Below are 26,793 nucleotides of genomic sequence, written 5' to 3'. Positions count from 1 at the left end.
AAAACTGTGTGTCTCCACCAGACGGAATGACAGCATTTCAAAGGCCAATAATTTTGAAATGCTGGCATTCAGGGCCAGGGATCGCGGGTGGGTAAGGGGGTACTTCCTCTGAAGTGTTTGGGAGATGGAAAGCTGAAGGCTTCCACGGGACATTGTGGAGATGGTTGGTGACCCAGGTAGTGGTGTTGCTGACAGATCGTCTGTTTGCGGGGTGGCAGGTGCCGGTATCACTACAGAGGTGGATGAAGAGGCCGAGACTGCAGCAGAAGAGGAAGCAGGACTGCTGCATGACTTGGGGCTCAGACTGCTTGCCTGATTTGCAAGGGGGTGAGGTGAAAGACAGTTGGACATCGGCTGCAGGTGCCAACTCTGACCTTTCTGCAGTAGACTGGGTGGAAGACAATGTGAAGGAACTGGAGGCACTGTCAGCAGCAAACCAATCTACTATCGCCTCTACTTGTTCTGGCCTCATCACTTCTAGAGGCGCATGATGCCCTACCAAATACTGCTGCAGGTTCTGTCGCCTCCTCACACTTGAGGAAGGTGTTTCACTTGTGCGTGTAGCTGGCACAGATCGACCACGTCCTCTCCTTGCAACAGGAGCTCTACCAGCAGCACCACGACCCAGGCCACGGCCCCTATTTGACGGTCTCCTCATATTTCTGTAATTTATGATCTTGCCCTAGAAAGGTGTTTATTGAATAGCGGAACAAAACAACAACAGTATCGCACGGGTGTATCTCACAGTCAAATATGCAAACTATGCCGCAATTTAATTTTTTTACCCCAAAAGGGTGTTTATTAAATAGCGGAATAGAAAAACAGTATACAAATACAACGGGTGTATCTCACAGTCAAATATGCAAAGTATGCTGCAATTTAATTTTTTTCACCCCAAAAGGGTGTATATTGAATAGCGGAATAGAAAAAAGGATATAAAACGGTGTATCTCACACGTACAAACACAGACTAGGCCCCGATTACAATTTTTTGTACCCTAAAGGGAGGATGAGGAAGAAGAGTAGGAGGAGTTCGGAACAGGAGGCAAACTGAAGCGCCCTGCAATCCTTGGCGGTGGAAGGAGATGCGCCAAACACATTTAAAAGGTGTATCTCACACGTACCGATACAGACTATGCCGTAATTTAATTTTTTACACTCCAAAAGGGTGTATGTTGAATAGCGGAATAGGAAAAATTTTATAAAACGGTGTATCTCACATGTACAAACACAGACTAGGCCCCGATTACAATTTTTTGTACCCTAAAGGCAGGATGAGGATGAGGAGTAGGAGGAGTTTGGAACAGGCAGGAGGCAAACTGAAGCATCCAGCAATCCTCGGCGGTGGAAGATGCGCCCCAAAAATTGGAAAGGTGTATCTCATAAGTACCGATACAGACTATGCCGCAATTTAATTCTTTTTACCCCAAAGGGTGTAGATTGAATAGCGGAATAGAAAATATGATATCAAAAGGTGTATCTCACACGTACAAACCCAGACTAGGCCCCGATTACAATTTTTTGTACCCTAAAGGCAGGATGAGGAGTAGGAGGAGTTCGGAACAGGAGGCAAACTGAAGCACCCTGCAATGCTCTGCGGTGTAAGATGCGCCCAAAAAATTGGAAAGGTGTATCTCACAGGTACCGATACAGACTATGCCGCAATTTAATTCTTTTTACCCCAAAGGGTGTAGATTGAATAGCGGAATAGAAAATATGATATCAAAAGGTGTATCTATCTCACAGGTACAGACCCAGACTAGGCCCCGATTACTATTTTTTGTACCCTAAAGGCAGGATGAGGAGTAGGAGGAGTTCGGAACAGGCAGGAGGCAAACTGAAGCACCCTGCAATCCTCGGCGGTGTAAGATGCGCCCAAAAAATTGGAAAGGTGTATCTCACACGTACCGATACAGACTATGCCGCAATTTAATTATTTTTACCCCAAAGGGTGTAGATTGAATAGCGGAATAGAAAATATGATATCAAAAGGTGTATCTATCTCACACGTACAGACCCAGACTAGGCCCCGATTACTATTTTTTGTACCCTAAAGGCAGGATGAGGAGTAGGAGGAGTTCGGAACAGGCAGGTGGCAAACTGAAGCACCCTGCAATCCTCGGCGGTGAAAGATGCGCCCCAAAAATTTGGAAGGTGTATCTCACACGTAGCGATACAGACTATGCCGCAATTTAATTCTTTTTACCCCAAAGGATGTAGATTGAATAGCGGAATAGAAAATATGATATCAAAAGGTGTATCTATCTCACACGTACAGACCCAGACTAGGCCTCGATTACTATTTTTTGTACCCTAAAGGCAGGATGAGGAGTAGGAGGAGTTCAGAACAGGCAGGAGGCAAACTGAAGCACCCTGCAATCCTCTGCGGTGTAAGATCCGCCCAAAAAATTGAATAGGTGTATCTCACACATACCGATACAGACTATGCCGCAATTTAATTATTTTTACCCCAAAGGGTGTAGATTGAATAGCGGCATAGAAAATATGATATCAAAAGGTGTATCTATCTCACAAATACAGACCCAGACTAAGCCCCGATTACTATTTTTTGTACCCTAAAGGCAGGATGAGGAGTAGGAGGAGTTCGGAACAGGCAGGAGGCAAACTGAAGCACCCTGCAATCCTCGGCGGTGGAAGATGCGCCCCAAAAATTTGGAAGGTGTATCTCACACGTACCGATACAGACTATGCCGCAATTTAATTCTTCTTACCCCAAAGGATGTAGATTGAATAGCGGAATAGAAAATATGATATCAAAAGGTGTATCTATCTCACACGTACAGACCCAGACTAGGCCCCGATTACTATTCTTTGTACCCTAAAGGCAGGATGAAGAGTAGGAGGAGTTCGGAACAGGCCGGAGGCAAACTGAAGCACCCTGCAATCCTCGGCGGGGGAAGATGCGCCCAAAAAATTGGAAAGGTGTATCTCACACGTACCGATACAGACTATGCCGCAATTTAATTCTTTTTACCCCAAAGGGTGTACATTGAATAGCGGAATAGAAAATATGATATCAAAAGGTGTATCTATCTCACACGTACAGACCCAGACTAGGCCCCGATTACTATTTTTTGTACCCTAAAGGCAGGATGAGGAGTAGGAGGAGTTCGGAACAGGCAGGAGGCAAACTGAAGCACCCTGCAATCCTCGGCGGTGTAAGATGCGCCCAAAAAATTGGAAAGGTGTATCTCACACGTACCGATACAGACTATGCCGCAATTTAATTCTTTTTACCCCAAAGGGTGCAGATTGAATAGCGGAATAGAAAATATGATATCAAAAGGTGTATCTATCTCACACGTACAGACCCAGACTAGGCCCCGATTACTATTTTTTGTACCCTAAAGGCAGGATGAGGAGTAGGAAGAGTTCGGAACAGGCAGGAGGCAAACTGAAGCACCCTGCAATCCTCTGCGGTGTAAGATGCGCCCAAAAAATTGGAAAGGTGTATCTCACACGTACCAATACAGACTATGCCGCAATTTAATTCTTTTTACCCCCAAAGGGTGTAGATTGAATAGCGGAATAGAAAATATGATATCAAAAGGTGTATCTATCTCACACGTACAGACCCAGACTAGGCCCCGATTACTATTTTTTGTACCCTAAAGGCAGGATGAGGAGTAGGAGGAGTTCGGAACAGGCCGGAGGCAAACTGAAGCACCCTGCAATCCTCGGCGGTGGAAGATGCGCCCAAAAAATTGGAAAGGTGTATCTCACACGTACCGATACAGACTGTGCCGCAATTTAATTCTTTTTACCCCAAAGGGTGTACATTGAATAGCGGAATAGAAAATATGATATCAAAAGGTGTATCTATCTCACACGTACAGACCCAGACTAGGCCCAGATTACTATTTTTTGTACCCTAAAGGCAGGATGAGGAGTAGGAGGAGTTCGGAACAGGCAGGAGGCAAACTGAAGCACCCTGCAATCCTCGGCGGTGTAAGATGCGCCCAAAAAATTGGAAAGGTGTATATCACACGTACCGATACAGACTATGCCGCAATTTAATTCTTTTTACCCCAAAGGGTGCAGATTGAATAGCGTAATAGAAAATATGATATCAAAAGGTGTATCTATCTCACACGTACAGACCCAGACTAGGCCCCGATTACTATTTTTTGTACCCTAAAGGCAGGATGAGGAGTAGGAGGAGTTCGGAACAGGCAGGAGGCAAACTGAAGCACCCTGCAATCCTCGGCGGTGGAAGATGCGCCCCAAAAATTGTAAAGGTGTATCTCACACGTACCGATACAGACTATGCCGCAATTTAATTCTTTTTACCCCAAAGGGTGTAGATTGAATAGCGGAATAGAAAATATGATATAAAAAGGTGTATCTCACATGTACAAACCCAGACTAGGCCCCCGATTACAATTTTTTGTACCCTAAAGGCAGGATGAGGAGTAGGAGGAGTTCGGATACCCTAAAGGCAGGTTGAGGAGTAGGAGGAGTTCGGAACAGGCAGGAGGCAAACTGAAGCACCCTGGAATCCTCGGCGGTGGAAGATGCGCCCCAAAAATTTGGAAGGTGTATCTCACATGTACCGAAACAGACTATGCCGCAATTTAATTCTTTTTACCCCAAAGGGTGTAGATTGAATAGCGGAATAGAAAATATGATATAAAATTGGTGATTTTTCAATAGCACATGTGAACACAGCAGTGTCTTATGGTTTATGTCACGGTCAGTTCTGCAGCAGGCTATGAAGGGAAAAAAAAAGAAAATTCCCCTTTAAGTTTGTAATGTTTAAATAGATTAGTACAGACTATGCCACAATTTAATTTGTTTTAACCCAAAAGGGTGTATATTGAATAGTGGAATAGAAAAAAGTGTATAAAATTGAAAATTACTCAATAGCACATGTGAACAACACAGCAGTGTCTTATGTCACGGTCAGCTCAGAGTCAGCAGCAAGCAGGCTATGAAGGGGGGAAAAAAAAATTCCCCTTTAACTTGTAGTAAAATATAGCTGATGAACACTGCACACAACTGACTGATAAAAATAGATTTTTTTCTCCATCCTCCTCCTCCTCCTCAGTGGGCTCAAGTGAGGGCAAAAAGATCGTTCACTGCACCACCCCCCACACAGCAAAATTGATGTAGACTGTCCCTGCCTAATCTCTCCACTCTCCAGCCTGTCCCTAAAATGCTCAAAAAGATCGTTCACTGCACCACCCCCCACACAGCAAAATCGATGTAGACTGTCCCTGCCTAATCTCTCCACTCTCCAGCCTGTCCCTAAAATGCTCAAAAAGATTGTTCACTGCACCACCCCCCACACAGCAAAATCGATGTAGACTGACCCTGCCTAATCTCTGCAGCCTGTCCCTAAAATGCTCTAATAACTGTCCCTGCCTACACTCCGACCTGTCCCTGCATTCCTTCGGACACAATTTTTCACTGTCTGTCCCTAATCAGCAGCCAGCACGTATGATGTGTGCTCTCTCCCTAAACTACAGCAGAATGACGCAGCGCGCTGGGTCTCTCGAACTTATAAAGACATGGTCACATGCTTCAGATGGCCAATCACAGCTACTAATACATTAGTAGGCATGGCTGGGATGGCTTAAGGCACACCAGTTGAACGCTTGTTGATTGGCTGTTGAAAGCCCGCCATTAAAAGCGCGCCATTACATACAAAACAGGAAATAAAATGACCGAACTCGGATTTTAAACCCGAACATACAGTAAAGTTTTCGGGTCCGTGTTCGGGTAACAAAAATCCAATTATTCGGTACGAACACGAATAATACAGTCCGTGTTCGCTCAACACTAGCTATAACAAGTGCAAATTAGAGAGAGATATGCTATCAGTTCAAGCTGTTGATAGGGAAACGCTGCTATCCAATGGTCCTAAACAGAGAGTTACCAACGGGGAAGAGGTGAGAATCATATTGCATTATAACATTCAACATAAAAAGATTGAGAGGATTATCAATAAGCATTGGCCGATCCTTCTGCAGGATAAGATTTTGGGCAATAAATTGCCAGAGAGACCTCTGTTTGTATATAGGAAGGCTCCAACCCTTAGGAATATACTGGCCCCAGGCGTTGTTGACCCACCTTTGCAAAGTCACAACAAATTGTTCTCTTTCCTATCGGGTTTTTTTGCCTGCGGGAAATGTGTAGTGTGTCGTAAAGCCAAGAACAATGTGAAGCAACGTAAAGAATTTACGGCTAACGCTACAGGCAGAGATGTATAGTAACTAAGTAGAACCAGTTCACTACTGTACTTAAGTACCGAAAGGCGGTATCTGTACTTCCCTTGAGTAGAATTTTTTTCTCCTACTTCCACTTTTACTTCACTCCATTTTTTCGATGATTTCAATACTTCTACTCCAATATGTTTTTTTTCTGCTGCATAGCTACTCGTTACTATTATAAAAATTACCACTGCCAGAACAGTAGATGGCAGGTTTCATGAAGTTCAAAACGTGTATTATCAGCGCATACGAAAATAAATGCTACTGTATGTATAAATAAAAGCTGCATTTGAAATAATAAAAAACAATATGATGTTCAAACTTTTGACTTCTTTCTTTAATAACTACATAACACAGTACTTGTACTTTTACTTTCAGTACTTGAGTAGCAAATTTTTTTTCAAAACTACTGGTACTTTTACTTTCAGTACTTGAGTAACAACATTTTTAAAAAAAAACTACTTGCAATACTTAAGTACAAAAAATGTTGAATACTTTAGTACTTCTACTCAAGTCTCTTTTTGATTGAGCACTTCCACTTCTACTCAAGTCACTTTTTGATCGAGCACTTGTACTTTTACTCAAGTATGGGTTTCGAGTACTTTATACAACTCTGGCTACAGGGAAAAAATATAAAATTAGTGATCTTATTACATGCTCTACTACAGGTATTGTATACATGTTGGAGTGTAGCTGTGGGCTACAGTACATTGGCAGGACCTCTAGATCCTTGCAAATACATGTAGCAGAGCATGTTAGGTGCATTAAAAAGGGTAAATCGTGCCACGATAAAGACCCAAGAGGCCTCAAGTTTTGGGGTATAGAAAGGGTCAAAAGACATTGGAGGGGAGGCAATTTTATCCGACAGCTCAGCAGAAGAGAATCCTTCTGGATTTTTGAAGCTAAGGTTGCCGTTCCCCGTGGGTTAAATGTTGATTTTGACCTGAATTTTTTTATTCCTGATCTCTGAATTTATGTAGTTTTATATAACAGTATTTATATAACGATTTTTATGCTTTTATGTATATATGTGTGTTGGTATAGTATTTATAATGTGATCCAAGTGACAGCGGGTTTGTACATTTTTTTCGCTCCTTCTGTATATATTTTTTGTAGAATTATTTCTGTTTTTTAAATATTTAAATATCTCTAAATATTTTTACATATTTTATTGGGACTTGCATATTTGGTGCAGAGTATGCCTAAGTTAGCTGTTCGGTCCATATATGAGTTGTGGCCTATTATATCAGCCCTCTCTTTTTAGGATCTACTTACAGTTTTTCTTATATGGAACACTGATTTTAAATGTTTATTCCCCTTTAAGATTTCATTGTAGCCCGGTGTCTTCCGGGTTTACGGCGTCTCTATTGCTATGGCAACGTATAGGGGTAGTCAGCCAATCAGTAGTTACTGCGGGCTATGTATGAGGGTGATGGTCTGACCAATCCCCATGACCGCTGAGGAAGCCTCCACCCACGGGAGGCGATGCGTGTGCAGGGGTTAGGAGGAGCGCCTGACGTCACCCGCTAACACTTTGAAACCGGCGAGGACCAAGCTGGACTCTTAGCTCCCGCCACCGTTACACACCTGTACTGCTTTTGTTCCATTCATCTAAGAGTAAGAGGCTAATTTTTACTGTTTAAGATTAATAAAGTTTAAATCAGGTTTACACTATGGGTTGCCTGCTTTTGTCTCCTTTATAACAATCATGTTGGAGAGAGCCCTGGAGTTTATCATCATATTATTTCCCATGAATAGCGGTGCCCTGGTTTTGCCTGTGAAGAGTGGAGATCTGGTTGCCTGATTTTTATTAGGTTAAGGTGAGAGGCCAATTCGTATGGTGGTGGGCTGTTTTTGCACACTGAAGATCACCTGTAAGCATTTCCCATCAGGATTTTGCCACTTTAGTCTGCACATGTGGGCTGTTTGCATGGACTATTTCATTATATGCTATTATGCTTGACTTCTAAGAATTTTAGCACTGCACTATTTGTTTTTATGCTTGACGTGCTGGTTTTTGTTTTTTGAACCTGAGTGTACAGCTGCTTATCGATAGGTTTATTGAGCGCGGATATATTGTCTGTTTTATTTACGTGATATGTTGTCACCAAGACGGAAGTTGAGAGGTAATTCAAATCTCATAACTGTCACTTAAACATGGGTAGAAGAGATAATTCACACTCGTTCGAGTGACAACTTTCAGAGATGGGATTAACCATCACATTCTCCTTCTCAAAAAAAAAAAATTAATTTTACACTAACTATTTGCTGAAAAATTTGGCCAAGAATGAGCTAAAATGCAGTTGCCCTCATAAGTAATTGGATGCATATGTTTAATTTGCCCAATATTTTCCTAGGACCTCTAGGTACTGTTTTAATAGTTGCAAATTTAGAAATACTGAAAATTACTTTTGTTAAATTACATGTTTAAGCTATAGGGGATTTTAGTGATTTCGTTTACATATATTTTGAGATAAAAAGAAAAGAGAAGGCGCCTGGCCCTTTAAATAAAAGATTGTTGAACCTGCTGCCCTTTTAATTGTAATAAAACAATAAATAGGTATATATCATAGGTAAAAAGGCGCTGGTAATCTTAATATATCACGTGTTATAAAAATTAATAGGTGATTTAAAGTGTAATATATGTGATTAAAAATTGCTACAAATATATATATGATCTACTATTGGTGCAATTAGCAAAGAAAAGTGCATACCAGTGCAATTTCAATTCAGAAGTGTTTGTGCTTCTCAAAGTAAATTAATCCACAAAGGTGTGGATCAGTGAACCAATAAATAGATATATAAAGAATTCCATACAAAAATCACATACGAATATATAAAAATATAAATATATAAATGTGCTCCAAGTAGTGTTTAAAAATCCAGGCAATAGCATGCAATCAAAATTGTGCTTGGTGGATTCTTATTAATCCCTTCACAGTGCTCCAGGTGCTGGGATGTGACAACCGTCAATTAAGAAGTGCTTGTGCTTCTCAAAGTAAATTAATCCACAAAGGTGTGGATCAGTGAACCAATAAATAAATATATAAAGAATTCCATACAAAAATCACATAAGGATATATAAAAAAATCACATAAGAATATATAAAAAAGTATAAATATATAAATGTGCTCCAAGTAGTGTTTAAAAGTCCAAGCAATAGCATGCAATCAAAATTGTGCTTGGTGAATTCTTATTAATCCATTCACAGTGCTCCAGGTGCTGGGATGTGACAACCGTGGCCTCTTACCAGCTAGCAGCAGGTCACAAGGACCCCCAACGCCTGTGATCCCTTTATTGGGTGGATCAGACCTCTCCTCGATTGCTTGGATCTCTGGCTCCTATATTACTCGAGTTGGACCATGTAGTCCCCCCATACACATAAAGATATAGAAGAACAAATAGCCTCCAATAGTGAAATACTGTTTTATTCTCCAAAAAACATACACTATAAGGTGACAATTAGCCTCTTACTATTTGTTGTGCCCTCCTGGCACTGGGCAATTCGGCAGTACAAAATCGTTTTTTTGGGTCTTAGGAAGATATTCTCCGGGGATCTGCAGCACCCTGTATCTCCTTTCCCCCTTTCTTTGTATTGCAGCGGTGGATGTGTGGCTGGGATACACATCCACCGCTGCAATACAAAGAAAGGGGGAAAGGAGATACAGGGTGCTGCAGATCCCCGGAGAATATCTTCCTAAGACCCAAAAAAACGATTTTGTACTGCCGAATTGCCCAGTGCCAGGAGGGCACAACAAATAGTAAGAGGCTAATTGTCACCTTATAGTGTATGTTTTTTGGAGAATAAAACAGTATTTCACTATTGGAGGCTATTTGTTCTTCTATATCTTTATGTGTATGGGGGGACTACATGGTCCAACTCGAGTAATATAGGAGCCAGAGATCCAAGCAATCGAGGAGAGGTCTGATCCACCCAATAAAGGGATCACAGGCGTTGGGGGTCCTTGTGACCTGCTGCTAGCTGGTAAGAGGCCACGGTTGTCACATCCCAGCACCTGGAGCACTGTGAATGGATTAATAAGAATTCACCAAGCACAATTTTGATTGCATGCTATTGCTTGGACTTTTAAACACTACTTGGAGCACATTTATATATTTATACTTTTTTATATATTCTTATGTGATTTTTTTATATATCCTTATGTGATTTTTGTATGGAATTCTTTATATATTTATTTATTGGTTCACTGATCCACACCTTTGTGGATTAATTTACTTTGAGAAGCACAAGCACTTCTTAATTGACGGTTGTCACATCCCAGCACCTGGAGCACTGTGAAGGGATTAATAAGAATCCACCAAGCACAATTTTGATTGCATGCTATTGCCTGGATTTTTAAACACTACTTGGAGCACATTTATATATTTATATTTTTATATATTCTTATGTGATTTTTGTATGGAATTCTTTATATATCTATTTATTGGTTCACTGATCCACACCTTTGTGGATTAATTTACTTTGAGAAGCACAAACACTTCTGAATTGAAATTGCACTGGTATGCACTTTTCTTTGCTAATTGCACCAATAGTAGATCATATATATATTTGTAGCAATTTTTAATCACATATATTACACTTTAAATCACCTATTAATTTTTATAACACGTGATATATTAAGATTACCAGCGCCTTTTTACCTATGATATATATATATATATTTTGAGATATTTAATAAACTGAAGTGTATAATAACCTGTTTTACACCAATTTAAAATGTATTTCACACAAGGTAACAATGCTATTTTGTAACTTTTTTTCATATTGTCCTCAGATTAAACTTTTTATTTGTCAGATATTGTAATGCAGATAAACAACAGTTTTATGTGGCCAAGTTATTTCATAAGTTGAGGTTTGTTTGACTGATTACAAAGCAATTGTGACAGTAAACCGTTTGCTTGCAAAAGCATAATGAACTTGGCTAACGGATTCAGTTAATAGGAAAAGGTACTTGGCCAAGCACTACGTTCTACAGTATAAAGTCCCCACTTGCATGTGGATAAGTGGATGGCTTAAAATGGTGTTATCTTTAACCTTACTGTATAAAAAAAATTGTGTATTGATAGATTTTTATTTATATAGATAAGTACTTATACAAATATCCCTATATTAAACACTACTCAAACTATAGCAGGTTTTGATCGCTGTGAAATGCTATAGCAGTATCCAAATTGTCTTTGTTGATGTGATGCCAGTGGGCATGCAGGGCTGATGTCATGTCATGGAAAGAATGAACAGAAAATGTTAAAGTGCACCTGTATCCAGATTATGGACATGCATGTATTTGGATATTATTAGCAAATACTACTTTCCTTTTCAATTTGTAACCGACAAATGTTGTGGAAACTACAGTATTTATTCATTCTGTATGAGCAGGGCCAGATTTACAATTACTGCCTCTCTAGAGCAGTGTTTCTCAACTTTTTTTCATTCAAGGCACCCTTTAAAAATTATAGACAATCTCGAGGCACCCTTTAAAAATTATGGGCCGTCTTGAAGCACCCCATTCAAAAATGTAAAAACTATTTTAATAGTTTTACATATTTGAAGCAACATCCACACATGTAGGACACCCAATGTTGAAGGTGATTTATTCTTCTAAAGCAAAAACACTTTAGCAAACTGGTACTCAAGCAGCAATATCTTATACCAACCAAATAACAGTTTACCAACCACTGTCCACTAGTGATGGATGAACATCGGCCGGGGCGGTTCGCAAACGTCAGCCGCAAATTTTCTCAAAAGTCTGCGAACCGCGAGTTCGCGGTGGGCCCCATCGACTTTAATGGGAGGCGAACTTTAAAAACCTTTAGGTCATATTTGCAGCCACAAAACACTTACTAGCTTTGCACAAATAGTCCCAGCACATGGACAATGTCATAACAGAAGTATTGCAATTGGAAAAGTTGCCCTAAAAATGTTTTTTTTTTTTTTCATAAATCAGCCAGAACTGACAACAGCTGGTAAATACATGTCAAATATATATAGGATCCATTCACACATGTGTAAAATGGGTCCGCATCCATTCCATAATTTGGCGGAACGTTTACAGACCCATTGATTTTCAATTCCAGTCTGAAAAATTAGGCATTCACAGCATAAAGAAATAAGTGTCCGCCATTCCAGGCCGCAAAAATTAGCCCACATGCGTTTACCTGACAGCTAAGAACGTTGTATTCTGTGGCTGAAGGTACATTAGGCATTTACAGGATACAGAAGTAAGTGTCGGCCAGTATTGGCCCCAAAAATTAGCCCACATGGGGTTACCTGACAGCTAAGAACGTTGTATTCTGTGGCTGAAGGTACATTAGGTATTCACAGGATACAGAAGTAAGTGTCGGCCAGTATTGGCCCCAAAAATTAGCCCACATGGGTTTACCTGACAGCTAAGAATGTTGTATTCTGTGGCTGAAGGTACATTAGGCATTCACAGGATAAATAAGTAAGTGTCAGCCATGAAAGGCCCCAAAAATTAGCCCACATGGGTTTACCTGACAGCTAAGAATGTTGTATTCTGTGGCTGAAGGTACATTAGGCATTCACAGGATACAGAAGTAAGTGTCGGCCAGTATTGGCCCCAAAAATTAGCCCACGTGGGTTTACCTGACAGCTAAGAATGTTGTATTCTGGGGCTGAAGGTACATTAGGCATTCACAGGATACAGAAGTAAGTGTCGGCCAGTATTGGCCCCAAAAATTAGCCCACATGGGTGTACCTGACAGCTAAGAACGTAGTATTTGGTGTCTGGAGGTACATTAGGCATTCACAGGATACAGAAGTAAGTGTCAGCAAGTATATGCCCCAAAAAGTAGCCAACATGGGTTTACCTGACAGCAAAGAACATAGTATTTGGTGGCTGGAGGTACATTAGGCATTCACAGGATAAAGAAGAAAGTGTCGGCCAGTATAGGCCCCAAAAATTAGACCATATGGGTTTACCTGACAGCTAAGAACGTAGAATTCTGTGGCTGAAGGTTCATTAGGCATTCACCGGATACAAAAAAGAGTATAGTGGTTGAGGATAACATTTTCAAACACTCGCCCAGCGCTGTGATCAGTCAGAGATATTCCATGAATAATTTAAAATAATTAAAAAACATACACCAATGGTTAACTGATAGCAGCTGCTGTCAACAATTAGGACAATCCAAAAAATGCAATAAATACTAAAATCGAACCCAGTATCAACAGCATTCAGCAGCGCTCAATATGTGTATACATATCGCGAATCATAATAGTCCTCATGAATAATGTGCACACAAGGCCTAAAAATGTTCAGTCCTCCGGATGGTAAAACAAGATTCCACAATAAACGATGGTACTCCCAGTGCTCTTAATATAGATCCAGCAAACGCCTTCACCACACCATACGTGCTCCCCTTCAAAATGCGCACTCACCAGATAGCCACTGGTCATTCACATGTAAGCATAGGTTGCTTGTACCCTTGGTGACCTCGAGTGGGGACCCTCCTATTCTGTGGGTAATCACTGATGTTTAGGTATTTTGACTGTCACCAGTTGTCAGAATACAAAAGCCAGCACTGCAGATTCGTCCATCTGTGCTAGTGTGGATGAAGGAACCTGTACAGACTGCAGGCTGAACAAAACAAAACATCTATGTTGGTATGGTCCGGTCTCTGAGAACACCAGACAACAGTGATTACCCACAGAATAGGACGGTCCTCACTCGAGGTCACCAAGGGTACAAGCAACCTATGTTTACATGTGAATGACCAGTGGCTATCTGGTGAGTGCCCATTTTGAAGGGGAGCACGTATGGTGTGGTGAAGGCGTTTGCTGGATCTATATTAAGAGCACTGGGAGTACCATTGTTTATTGTGGAATCTTGTTTTACCATCCGGAGGACTGAACATTTTTAGACCTTGTGTGCACATTATTCATGAGGACTATTATGATTAGCGATATGTATACACATATTGAGCGCTGCTGAATGCTGTTGATACTGGGTTTGATTTTAGTATTTATTGCATTTTTTGGATTCACAGGATACAGAAGTAAGTGTCGGCCAGTATAGGCCCCAAAAATTAGCCCACATGGGTTTATCTGACAGCTAAGAACGTTGTATTCTGTGGCTGAAGGTACATTAGGCATTCACAGGATACAGAAGTAAAGTGTCGGCCAGTATTGGCCCCAAAAATTAGCCCACATTTGTTTACCTGACAGCTAAGAACGTAGTATTCTGTGGCTGCAGGTACATTAGGCATTCACAGGAAAAATAGGTAAGTGTCGGCCATGAAAGGCCCTACAAATTAGCCCACATGGGTTTGCCTGACAGCTAAGAACTTAGTATTCTGTGGCTGAAGGTACATTAGGCATTCACAGGATACAGAAGAAAGTGTCTGCCAGTATAGGCCCCAAAAATTAGCCCACATGGGTTTATTTGACAGCAAAGAAAGTTGTATTCTGTGGTTGGAGGTACATGTCACGGAACCATGAACCAGACGTACAACAACAGATAAGTGAAAATAAGAAAGCTTTATTGAAAAACAAGCTATAAAGCAAAAGTCCAAACGGATGGCGAAACCGATGCAGAGTCTTTGCGAAGCCAGGGGACAGGAACCAGCAGGGTAGTCAGACGAAGCCAGGATCAGGAACCAGCAGGGTAGTCAGACGAAGCCAGGATCAGGAACCAGCAGGGTAGTCAGACGAAGCCAGGAACAGGAACCAGAAGTAGCAGCAGTCTTAGTAGCATGTGAACACAGGGGGACCAAGCAGGGAACTGAAGCCACAGACCTCCTATATATATGAGCTAGGTATCCAGCTCCTCCCAGTGGGAAGGAGGAGCCGCAGGGTGGGAGGCTACAAGAAACCCAGAAACCAAGATGGCCGCCAGCACATGTCAAACGAAGGAGAACAGCAAGAAGGTAAGACCATGACAGTACCTCCCCCTCAAGGGCCCCTCCTCCGCGGAGTAAAGAACGGTTTCTGAGGGAAGCGTGCGTGGAAGGCTCGGAGCAAGGCAGGAGCATGGACATCTGCGGAGGGAACCCAGGAACGCTCCTCTGGACCATAACCACGCCAATGAACCAAAAACTGCACCCGACCGCGGACCAGGCGTGAGTCCAGGATATTGCTCACCTCATACTCCTCACGATTGCCCACTCGGACCGGACGAGGCCGAGGAACCGAGGAAGTGAAACGATTACACACCAGAGGCTTCAACAGGGAGACATGAAACACGTTGGAGATCCGCATGCCAGGGGGAAGCGCAAGGGCATAGGCTACCGGGTTTACCCTGCGAAGCACTCGGAAGGGACCAACAAAGCGAGGCGCCAGCTTGGGAGTGGGCATTCGAAGGTTGAGGTTGCGGGTGGACAACCATACACGGTCTCCGGCCTGGTAGGAAGGAGCAGGCGCTCGTCTGCGATCAGCCTGGAGTCTCTGGCGCTGCGCAGAGACCTCAAGGGACTTCTGGATCTGTACCCAAGAAGCACGTAGGACGGAAAGGTGATCCTCCACAGCCGGAATATCCTGGGGAGAGAATACCTCCGGTAACACGGCAGGTTGGAACCCATAGTTGGCCATGAAGGGAGACGTCCCAGAGGAAGAGTTCACCGCCGTGTTCCTGGCAAACTCAGCCCAAGGCAGGAGGTCAACCCAATTGTCTTGGTGATCGGAGACATAGCAACGAAGGAATTGCTCCAAGGCCTGATTGGAACGTTCTGCGGCCCCATTGGACTGAGGGTGGTAGGCCGAGGAGAAGGAGAGATGAATCCCCAACTGGGAGCAAAAGGCGCGCCAGAACCTGGACACAAACTGACTCCCCCGATCCGACACAATCTCCTTGGGCAAACCGTGCAACCGGAAGACCTCCCTGGCAAAAATCGTGGCCAACTCCTGTGCAGAGGGTAACTTCTTGAGAGGAACACAGTGACACATTTTGGAAAACCGATCCACAATCATGAGAATGACCGTATGGCCTCGGGATGCAGGGAGGTCCACAATGAAATCCATCCCCAGGTGTGACCATGGGCGCTCCCCGGTGGCTAAGGGTTGCAGAAGGCCCAACGGAAGGTGCCGAGGGGACTTACTCTGGGCACAAACGGAGCATGCCGCTACATATGCGGCGATGTCGGAACGTAGGGAAGGCCACCAGAACAGACGTGAAACAGCCCAGGACAGCTGATTCTTTCCAGGATGCCCCGCGGTCTTGGAGTTATGGTAGGTACGCAACAACCGAGTGCGCAACTCTTTAGGCACAAAACATCTGCCGTTGGGTCTCCCAGAGGGAGCACCAGATTGAGCCGCCAAAATCTGCTCACCCAGGGGAGAGGTCAGGCTGGTGCGAATGGCAGCCAGGATCTGATTCGGAGGTATGACCGAAGTCGGAATCGACTCCTCCCTGGACAGGTCGGAGTACTGCCGTGATAAGGCATCAGCCCTGATGTTCTTGGAACCGGGTAGGTAGGAGACCACGTAATTAAAACGTGACAAGAACAGAGCCCATCTGGCCTGACGTGGTGTCAATCTCTTGGCCTCAGAGAGGTAGGTCAGATTCTTGTGGTCCGTCAGGATGAGGACCGGAACCACCGAACCCTCGAGCAAGTGCCTCCATTCTTTAAGAGCCTGCACGATGGCCAATAACTCCCTGTCACCAATCTGGTAGTTGCACTCCGCGGAAGACAGTTTCCGGGAGTAAAACCCACAAGGAAGCAGAGGACCCTCTGGTGTTCTACGCTGAGACAGAAGGGCGCCTACTCCCGTCTCAGACGCGTCCACCTCGAGGACAAAGGGCAACCCAGGGTTGGGATGCGACAGAATCGGAGCCGACACAAAGGCGGACTTTAGAGCCTCAAAAGCTCGGATGGCCTCGGGCGGCCAGACCTGGGAATTACTGCCCTTCCTGGTCAGATCCGTGAGAGGCTTGGCTAGCATGGAAAAGTCCCTGATGAACTTCCGATAATAATTGGCGAAGCCCAAAAAGCGCTGCAGGGAGCGAAGACCACTGGGCTGGGGCCACTGTAAGACAGCCGAAACCTTCTCAGGATCCATGGAGAACCCCTCAGCGGAAATGATGTAACCTAAGAAGGTTACCTGGAATCGGTGAAATTCGCATTTCTCAAGCTTACCGAACAGCTTGTTCTCTCGTAACCGTTGCAACACTCGTTTGACATCCAGAATGTGGGTCTCCATGGACTCAGAATATACCAAGATGTCATCCAGGTAGACCACCACACACTGCTGCAACAGGTCACGGAAAACATCGTTGATGAATTCCTGAAAGACTGCGGGCGCATTGCACAGCCCAAAGGGCATAACCAAGGATTCATAATGACCGGTCCTGGTGTTAAACGCGGTCTTCCACTCATCGCCCGCCTTGATCCTTACGAGGTTATATGCCGCCCTCAGGTCGAGTTTGGTAAAGACCGTGGCCCCTTTAAGGCGATCGAACAGCTCGGAAATCAAGGGTATCGGGTAAGCGTTCTTGATCGTGATGCGATTGAGACCCCTGTAATCGATGCAAGGCCTCAACTCACCGCCCTTCTTTTTCACAAAGAAAAATCCAGCCCCTGCCGGGGACGAGGATTTGCGAATGTGTCCACGTGAAAGCGCCTCCCTCACGTACTCCTCCATGGCCTCATTCTCCGCTACCGACAGTGGATAGACTTTGCCACGAGGAGGAACGGCACCAGATTGTAACTCGATGGCACAATCGTATGGGCGGTGCGGAGGTAGGGCAACCGCGCGCACCTTATCGAATACATCCCGGTACTCCTCGTATTCAGGGGGCAACAGAGAGTCCGAGGAAGTACACAGCAACTTGACAGGCCCATGGATGCAACTAGCCCCACACTGCGGTGACCACGAGAGGATCTCGGCCGATCTCCAATCGAAAATCGGATTATGCTTCTGGAGCCAGGGGTACCCCAAGACCACCGAGTAGTGTGGAGACGAAATAACCTGGAAGCAGACCGACTCTCTGTGGACGGCACCAATGGCTAACCCCACTGGAAGGGTCTCATGAGTCACGTGTGGCGGCAGAAGGGGTCTGCCGTCTATCGCCTCAAGAGCCAGAGGAGAACCTCGAGCCTGCAGAGGAATGGAATTGGCGGCAGCAAACACACTATCAATGAACAAACCACCAGCACCAGAGTCCACCAACGCCTGGGTCGTCACCGAGCCCCCGACCCAGGAAAGGACAACAGTGATCAGTGGTTTGTCAACACGGGAAACCGGGGACGAGGAGACTCCACCCAAGATCTGCCCCCGACAGGATCTCAGGTGCGAGCGTTTCCCTGGACGGTTCGGACATGCCAACCGAAAATGCCCACCGAGACCACAGTACATGCATCGGCCCTCGCGTCTCCGGAGTACCCTCTCCCCCTCGGACAGGCGAGCAAACCCCAGCTGCATTGGTTCACCCCCAGACAAGTCATCCCCAGGAGGCGTGGGAGGAGAGGGAGGCACGGGTGGGACAACAAAGGTAGGCGCCAATCTGTTAGGAGGCCTCCGCAGACTCTCCTTAAAGGAAGGTCTCTCCCTGAGTCTGGTGTCAATCAAAATCAGGAAAGAAATAAGAGACTCGAGCTCCACTGGTAGGTCCTTAGCTGCAACCTCATCCTTCAAGGCATCCGAGAGACCATGAGAGAAAGCAGCGACCAGAGCCTCATTATTCCAGCCCACCTCTGCTGCCAGGGTACGAAACTCAATGGCGTATTCAGCTACGGATCGTGAACCCTGTCTGATGGACATAAGGAGCTTCGCAGCAGAGGCAGCACGAGCCGGCACATCGAATACCTTCCGAAGAGAAGCAACAAAACCGGAAAACTCGGCAACCACCGGATTGTTGTTCTCCCATAAAGGGCTGGCCCAGGCCAAGGCCTTGTCCGAGAGCAGCGAGATTAAGAAGCCCACCTTTGATCTCTCAGTAGGAAAGGCATGTGGCAGCAACTCGAAATAAATGCCCACCTGGTTAAGGAAACCTCGGCACTGAGTTGGCTCTCCCCCAAAGCGCTGTGGAAGGGGGGCAGAACCGGACATACCCCGAAACACCGCAGGCGCAACAACAGGTGTCGGGGTAGACTCTGGCGCAACAACCGGAGCGGCAGTAGGAGCGGACCCAGGAGCGACAACCGACCCATCGGCAACGGGAGCGAAATGAACCGTGCGTTCAAGCAGGGTTTGCAACGCCACGGCGAACTGACCCAACAGGTGATCCTGCTGATCAAGTCTGGCAACCAGCGTGGGTAGTGAGGATGGCCCTGCACCGTCAGAATTCGTGGCCTGTGGTACCGTGCGTTCAAGCAGGGTTTGCAACACCACGGCGAACCGACCCAACAGGTGATCCTGCTGATCAAGTCTGGCAACCAGCGTGGGTAGCGAGGATGGCCCTGTACCGTCAGAATTCATGGCTTGGTCCTAATGTCACGGAACCATGAACCAGACGTACAACAACAGATAAGTGAAAATAAGAAAGCTTTATTGAAAAACAAGCTATAAAGCAAAAGTCCAAACGGATGGCGAAACCGATGCAGAGTCTTTGCGAAGCCAGGGGACAGGAACCAGCAGGGTAGTCAGACGAAGCCAGGATCAGGAACCAGCAGGGTAGTCAGACGAAGCCAGGATCAGGAACCAGCAGGGTAGTCAGACGAAGCCAGGAACAGGAACCAGAAGTAGCAGCAGTCTTAGTAGCATGTGAACACAGGGGGACCAAGCAGGGAACTGAAGCCACAGACCTCCTATATATATGAGCTAGGTATCCAGCTCCTCCCAGTGGGAAGGAGGAGCCGCAGGGTGGGAGGCTACAAGAAACCCAGAAACCAAGATGGCCGCCAGCACATGTCAAACGAAGGAGAACAGCAAGAAGGTAAGACCATGACAGTACATTAGGCATTCGCACAAAAATATAATTGTCGGCCCTGAAAGGCCGCAAAAATTTGGCATTCCGTGGACATGAAATGCCTTTTATGCCACGGTACTTAGTGACGACAAGGACCAGGAAGGGTTGTGGGTGGATGGAGGTCTGGCGGATATTTGTGGCCTGGCACTCCTCAGAGCGTCCACATCAGCCGTTAACCCGATGTAGTCGGACACCTGTCGGTCTAGGCGTTCCCTGATGCTGGATCCGGAGTACAGCTGTCAATGGTTCGGCTGAAAGAAGGATCTCATATCTTAAGTGACCAAGACATCTTCAAACCGCCCTCTTCTTGCAGGCGCTGTTGGATTGCTACCCGCAACTGTCTCTCTGTGACTGGAAATTCCTCGGCCAGCGCACGCAAAAGCAGAATGCAGCATTTCCCGCAGCAAGGCCTGGAAGTGCTGCATTCTGACAGCCCTCTGTGATTGTGGTAACATTTCCGCCATTTTTTGTTTGTACCGGGGGTCTAAGTACGTTGCCACCCAGTACTGGTCCTTGGCCTTTATGCTTTTTATACCATTTGCACTAAACTGGAGCAATGTAGTGGCCTACTTCCAGCTCATCATCCAGGATAATGTCATCCTCATTCTCCTCCCCCCATCCACGGATAACATCAGGGATCCCAGAAAGGTTTAAAGCATGCTCTCCTTGCTCCTCCTCATTCCCCCCGGCACCATCCTCCTTTGACTCCTCTTCAGACTCCTGCTATTGACTTGTCTCAGATGGAGTTGCAGCCACTGTGAATTCATCCAACATTGCGACTTCCTCATCTTCCTGCTCCTCGACGGCTTGATCAATGACACAACGCAATGCACAATCCAGAAAGAAGGCGCAAGGTACGATGTCACTGATGGCGCCCTGGCCATGACTGACCAGTTTGGTGATCTCATCGAATGAAGAAGGAAGTCTGCATGCACCGCACATGAGCAGCCACTGGCGAGGTGAAAAAAACCCAAGCTTCCCAGAACCAGAACCTGTCCTGCCGCAGAGTTCGTACAGGTAGTCGTTAACTGCACGTTTCTGCTGGAGCAGCCTATCAAGCATATGCAACGTTGAGTTCCATCGCGTCGGGCAGTCACAAATAAGACGCCTGACAGACAGGTTGTGTCGCCGCTGAATGTCAGCAAGGCAAGCCATGGCTGTGTAAGAACTTCTGAAATGGCCCGAGATTTTCCTGGCCTGCCGCAAGACGTCCTGGACCCCAGGGTATTTGGCAACGAATCGCTGTACGACCAAGTTCAGGATATGTGCCATGCATGGCGCGTGTGTTATTTTGCCCTGTTTCAGCGCGCTCAGCAGATTGGCACCGTTGTCGCACAGCACTTTACCAACTGTCAAATTCAGCGGTGTCAGCCACTGATCTGCCTGTGAATGCAAAGCTGAAAGGAGTGCAGGACCAGTGTGGCTCTTGGCTTCCAGGCACAACAGACGCAGCACAGCATAGCAACGTCTCACCTGGCTTGTGGAATAGGTTCTGGGGATCTTGGGCGGCGCAGCGGAAGATACGGTAGCAGCGGAAAAGGAGGAGTCAGCCGAAGAGGAGAGGCAGGATGGAGGAGGAGGAGGAGAAGAAGAGGCAGTCCTGCATGAAATCCGTGGCGGTACAACCAAATCTACATGGGTGCCACGGGTTACATGCTTGACGGCCGTCAGAAGGTTCACCCAGTGGGCAGTAAAAGTAATATACCTTCCCTGCCCATGTTAGTTAGACCATGTGTCTGTGGTCAGATGTATCTTGGCACCAACACTGTGTGCCAGAGATACAGTATATTCACTTGCCGCTGAACATGGCCATACAGCTCTGGAATGCCCTTCTGCGAGAAATATTTCCTGCCTGGTACCTTCCATTGTGGTGTTCCAATAGCCACAAATTTCCGAAAGGCCTCCGAGTCCACCAGTTGATATGGCAGTAGTTGGTGGGCTATCAGTTCCGACAAGCCAGCAGTCAAACGTTGGGGAAGAGGGTTATCCGGCGTCATCATTTTTTTCCGCTCCAACATTTGGCCCACAGAAGCCTGCCTTTTTCCAGAACAACGTGACAACAGCATGATGGAAGGTGGAGTGGAGGACAATTGTGAGAAGAGAAGAGGCTGGACAGTGAGAGCCTGGAGTGTGGCTTTGTCGGATCTGACGGTGTTGCTCCCACTGGGCTCGGTGATGGGAGTTTAGGTGCCTTCTTAAGGCGGTAGTCCCTAGGTGAGTGTTGGGCTTACCATGACTTATGCGTTGACTGCAAAGGCTGCAGATGGCAACACTGTTGTCAGTAACTGAAACATTAACCACTTTAACTCCGGCCACTGTGCTGCTACTGCGGCACAGTGGCTCGTTATCATCCAGCGACGTAGACCTACGTCGCTGGACTCCTCCCCCTGTAGGCGGCGCTCACGCACCGCCGGAGGCGCGCTCCCGCTGTTTTCATTCACAGTTGGAGTCGGGCCAAGGGAGGAGCGGCGGCGATCACCGCCGCTCCTCCCCGATCGTCGGGGAATCTAGTTTGGAGATCCGCCCGCCTGTGTAAACAGAGCGGGCGGATCTCCAAAGTGACAGGGAGTGACAGATCGGAGTGTTCAGCATAGCTGGACATCCGATCTGTCCCTGTCTCACACAGTCACCTCCCCCCCACACGTCAGTAAGCACCAGGCATACATTAACCCCTCCCTCTCCAATATAATTAACCCCTTTCCTGCCAGTGTCATGTTTACAGTAACAGTGCATATTTATAGCGCTGATTACTGCAGTAATGTCACTGGTACCCCCAAAAGTGTCAAAAATGTCAGTCAGGGGTCCGATCTGTCCGCCGCAATGTCGCAGTCCCGCAAAAAAAATCGCAGATCGCCGCCATTACTCGTTAAAAAAAAAAAAACACCAAAAATGACAGAAATCTTTCCCTTAGTTAGTAAACGCAATAACTTTTGCGCAAACCAATCAAAATACGCTTATTGTGATTTTTTTTACCAAACATAGGTAGCAGAAAACAAATTGGCCAAAAATTTTAAAAAAATTTGATTTTTACATTTTTTTGGGGGGGGGGGGAATTTCATATAAAAAAATGTGAAAAATATTGTTATTTTTTCAAAATAAACGCTCTTTTTTTGTTTATAGCGCAAAAAGTAAAAATCGCATAGGTGATCAAATACCACCAAAAGAAAGCTCTATTTGTGGGAAAAAAAGGAACATTTGGGTACAGCGTCGCACGACCGCGCAATTGTCAGTTAAAGTCGCACAGTGCCGAATCGCAAAAAGTGGCCTGGACGTAAGACAGCAAAATCCTCCGGTGGTAAAGTGGTTAAAAAAAACCCACACTGCGGAGCCATGTGCTGGCGTCCTGGGAGCGCCAGATGTGACTGTACATGGTTGATGGCTCGCTCCTGATACATTAGCAGTCTGCTTTGTACCTCTTGTGCAATGCAAGTTCTGCCTGCCTCTCCTCCCTATCTGCCGGTCTGTCTCTCCCTCTGAACTCCCCTCCTCTTCCTCTCTTGTGGCCACCCATGTGACGTCCATAGACACATCATCATCCACGTCTGCTTCTCCACCACTAACATTCGAGATCTCGGAGTAGGCAGCAACAGCGGGGACCAACCTCCTTGGGCTGATCTGGGTACTGTCGTCAGACTGCTGAGTGGCGGCTGTTGCTTCCTCCTCTTCCTGATCCAATGCCAACAATGGCTGCGCGTTGCAAATGTCTTGCGATGGATCGGAAAATAATTCCAGTGACTCAAGCGGAGGGTATGTGGTGGTGGTGGTGGTGTTTGTAGTGGTGTCTTTGGGGATGCACACAGCAGAGAGTGAAGAGGGTGCAGATAGAGAGGATGAGGAGGGTGCAGAAAAGGAAGGCTGAGTGAGCCACTCAACAAAGTCTGGTGCGTCCTTTGACGTAATCGAACGCGCCTTCTGAAACTTCACACTTTGGCTCCGTCCTACTGCTCCTGCCCTACCACCTCTGCGTAAGTGTCTGCCTCTGCCTGTCATGTTTTTAAATTACCCTGTGACAAAAGTCTCTAGAGAATCGCAGTATATCTGGAAAAAGGTATATAACACCCCGCTTCAATCTGTGGTATTGGGGGGCCACAGGTTTATCACACCAGTTCTACAAATAATTGGCCAGTAACTGTTGTCACTGTGTGTAGCACAGTTAACACAGCAAAAGAGGCCAAATTTTTGCAGGACTAAAATACAATCTTAGAAAAGTATACAGTTAAATAACACCCACTTCAATATGTGGTATTGGGGAACCACAGTTCTATCACACCAGTTCTACAAATAATTGGCCAGTAACTGTTGTCACTGCGTGTAGCACAGTTAACACAGCAAAAGAGGCCAAATTTTTGCAGGACTAAAATACACTCTTAGAAAAGTATACTGTTAAATAACACCCCACTTCAATATGTGGTATTGGGGGGCCACTGGTCTATCACACCAGTTGTTCAAAAAATTGGCCAGTGAGTTTGGCACTGTGTGTAGCAGAGTTAACACAGCAAAAGAAGCAATATTGTTGCAGGACACAAATACAGTAGTAAAAGTATACTCAGATAACACCCCACTTGAATATGTGGTATTGGGGGGGCACTAGTCTATCACACCAGTTGTTCAAAAAATTGGCCAGGGAGTTTGTACTGTGTGTATCAGAGTTAACGCAGCAAAAGAGGCAATATTGTTGCAGGACACAAATACACTTAGGAAAGTATACTCAGATAACACCCCGCTTCAGTCTGTGGTATTGGGGGTCCACAGGTTTATTACACCAGTTCTACAAATAATTGGCCAGTAACTGTTGTCACTGTGTGTAGCAGAGTAAACACAGCAAAAGAGGCCAAATTTTTGCAGGACTAAAATACACTCTTAGAAAAGTATACTGTTTAATAACACCCCACTTCAATATGTGGTATTGTGGGGCCACTGGTCTATCACATCAGTTGTTCAAAAAATTGGCCAGGAAGTTTGGCACTGTGTGTATCAGAGTTAACGCAGCAAAAGAGGCAATATTGTTGCAGGACACTGTGACGGTGTTCACCGTCACTGGAATTTAAGGACAGATGGGTGATGGTTTGGATTGCTTCATATTTGTCAGCAAGGTCTCCATGTAGAAATATTGAGATTTTTTCCCATTTGCCATGAGGTCTCTGACCAGGAAGTACAACTCCTAATATGGCCATTCCAGGAAGTTCAATGAGGAGACTGACTGTCTAACAATTTTGCTTTTGTCTGAGGTGGCTTTCCATTCACCTATTGTCGGGTGTGCTAATGAACTCACCTGTTGTCTGCTAAGGGATGTATTGACACTCAGAGTAATGTGTATTGGGGGCTCGTTATGGAACCATTGTTCTGTGTCTGGCTATTGTGTACATTGATTGTCCCCTGGGGGCTTCTGTCTCATTACACATAAAGTCCTTCTACTCAAGCTGTCTGACCAATCCCTGCTGACTCATTTTCGAGTCCTCATTTGCATGGCTAAGGAGGACCTGAAGGAGAACGGCATGTACTGTGCAATTGACCAATGGGAAAGCGGTTGTTGGGGGCAGGATGTTCCAAATTCTGTATAAAAGTGTGCTGTGTGCTTCCAATAAATGGTCTTCCTGTTTGAACTTACATACAGCCTGCTTGGTGTTTGTTCTAATGGATTCCGAATGGCACATAGCTGTAGTTCGGATCCCGGAGCCTTGGTTGACCGAGCCATCAGACGTTGCGATCTGCAAGCTGACTCACTAGAAACAGAGGAGTGTCGGGAGAGCGGAAGCGAGCAAGCAAGGGTCTCATCACAGACACAAATACAGTTGTAAAAGTATACTCAGATAACACCCCACTTCAATATGTGGTATTGGGGGGGCCACTGGTCTATCACACCAGTTGTTCAAAAAATTGGCCAGGGAGTTTGGCACTGTGTGTATCTGAGTTAACACAGCAAAAGAGGCAATATTGTTGCAGGACACAAATACACTTAGGAAAGTATACTCAGATAACACCCCGCTTCAATCTGTGGTATTGGGGGGCCACAGGTTTATTACACCAGTTCTACAAATAATTGGCCAGTAACTGTTGTCACTGTGTGTAGCCGAGTAAACACAGCAAAAGAGACCAAATTTTTGCAGGACTAAAATACACTTGTAAAAGTATACTCAGATAACACCCCACTTCAATATGTGGTATTTGGGGGCCACTGGTCTATCACACCAGTTATAATACATTAAAAGTGCTTTTGTCACTGTTTGTAGTATTGCTGCAGCAATGCTCAGTCACCACACCAGTCACAATGCTGCACAGTGCACAATACAAATCCACTATAATATGCTTTCTATATTACAAAGTATATTATACTGTGGATTACACCCCTATATAATGCACTGCACACCTATACCAAATAAATAGCGACCCTTGAAATTACTTTTGTGGACATTAACAGAGTGATTTGTGTCACTGGTGGTCTCTGTCCCTGGAGCACACTGAATACCTGTCCCTAAACTGAACAGAAACTGTACACCTATACAAAATAAATTGCAGCCCTTTAAATGACTTTTTGTGGACATTAACAGAGCGATTTGTGTCACTGCTGATCTCTGTCCCTGGAGCACAGACTGGATACCTGTCCCTAAACTGAAAAGAGACTGTAGTAGACCTATACCGAAATACCAACCTTGAAAAGGACTTTTGTGGATCTTAACA

The 26,793-nt window shown here is 45.4% G+C and overlaps 1 protein-coding gene across 1 annotated transcript in view; it reads right to left on the bottom strand.

Moving 5' to 3' along the window:
* LOC309556500 (leukocyte elastase inhibitor-like) overlaps positions 1 to 26,793 on the bottom strand; it is a 114,063-nt gene that overhangs the window by 55,963 nt on the left and 31,307 nt on the right. The gene's annotated exons all lie outside the window — the stretch shown is intronic.

Source organism: Pelophylax lessonae (genome assembly GCF_965119305.1).
Source record: "Pelophylax lessonae genome assembly, chromosome: 5".
NCBI lineage: Eukaryota > Metazoa > Chordata > Amphibia > Anura > Ranidae > Pelophylax > Pelophylax lessonae.
Note: the sequence above shows the minus strand (reverse complement) of the source record. Positions and strands in the feature narration are given on the sequence as shown.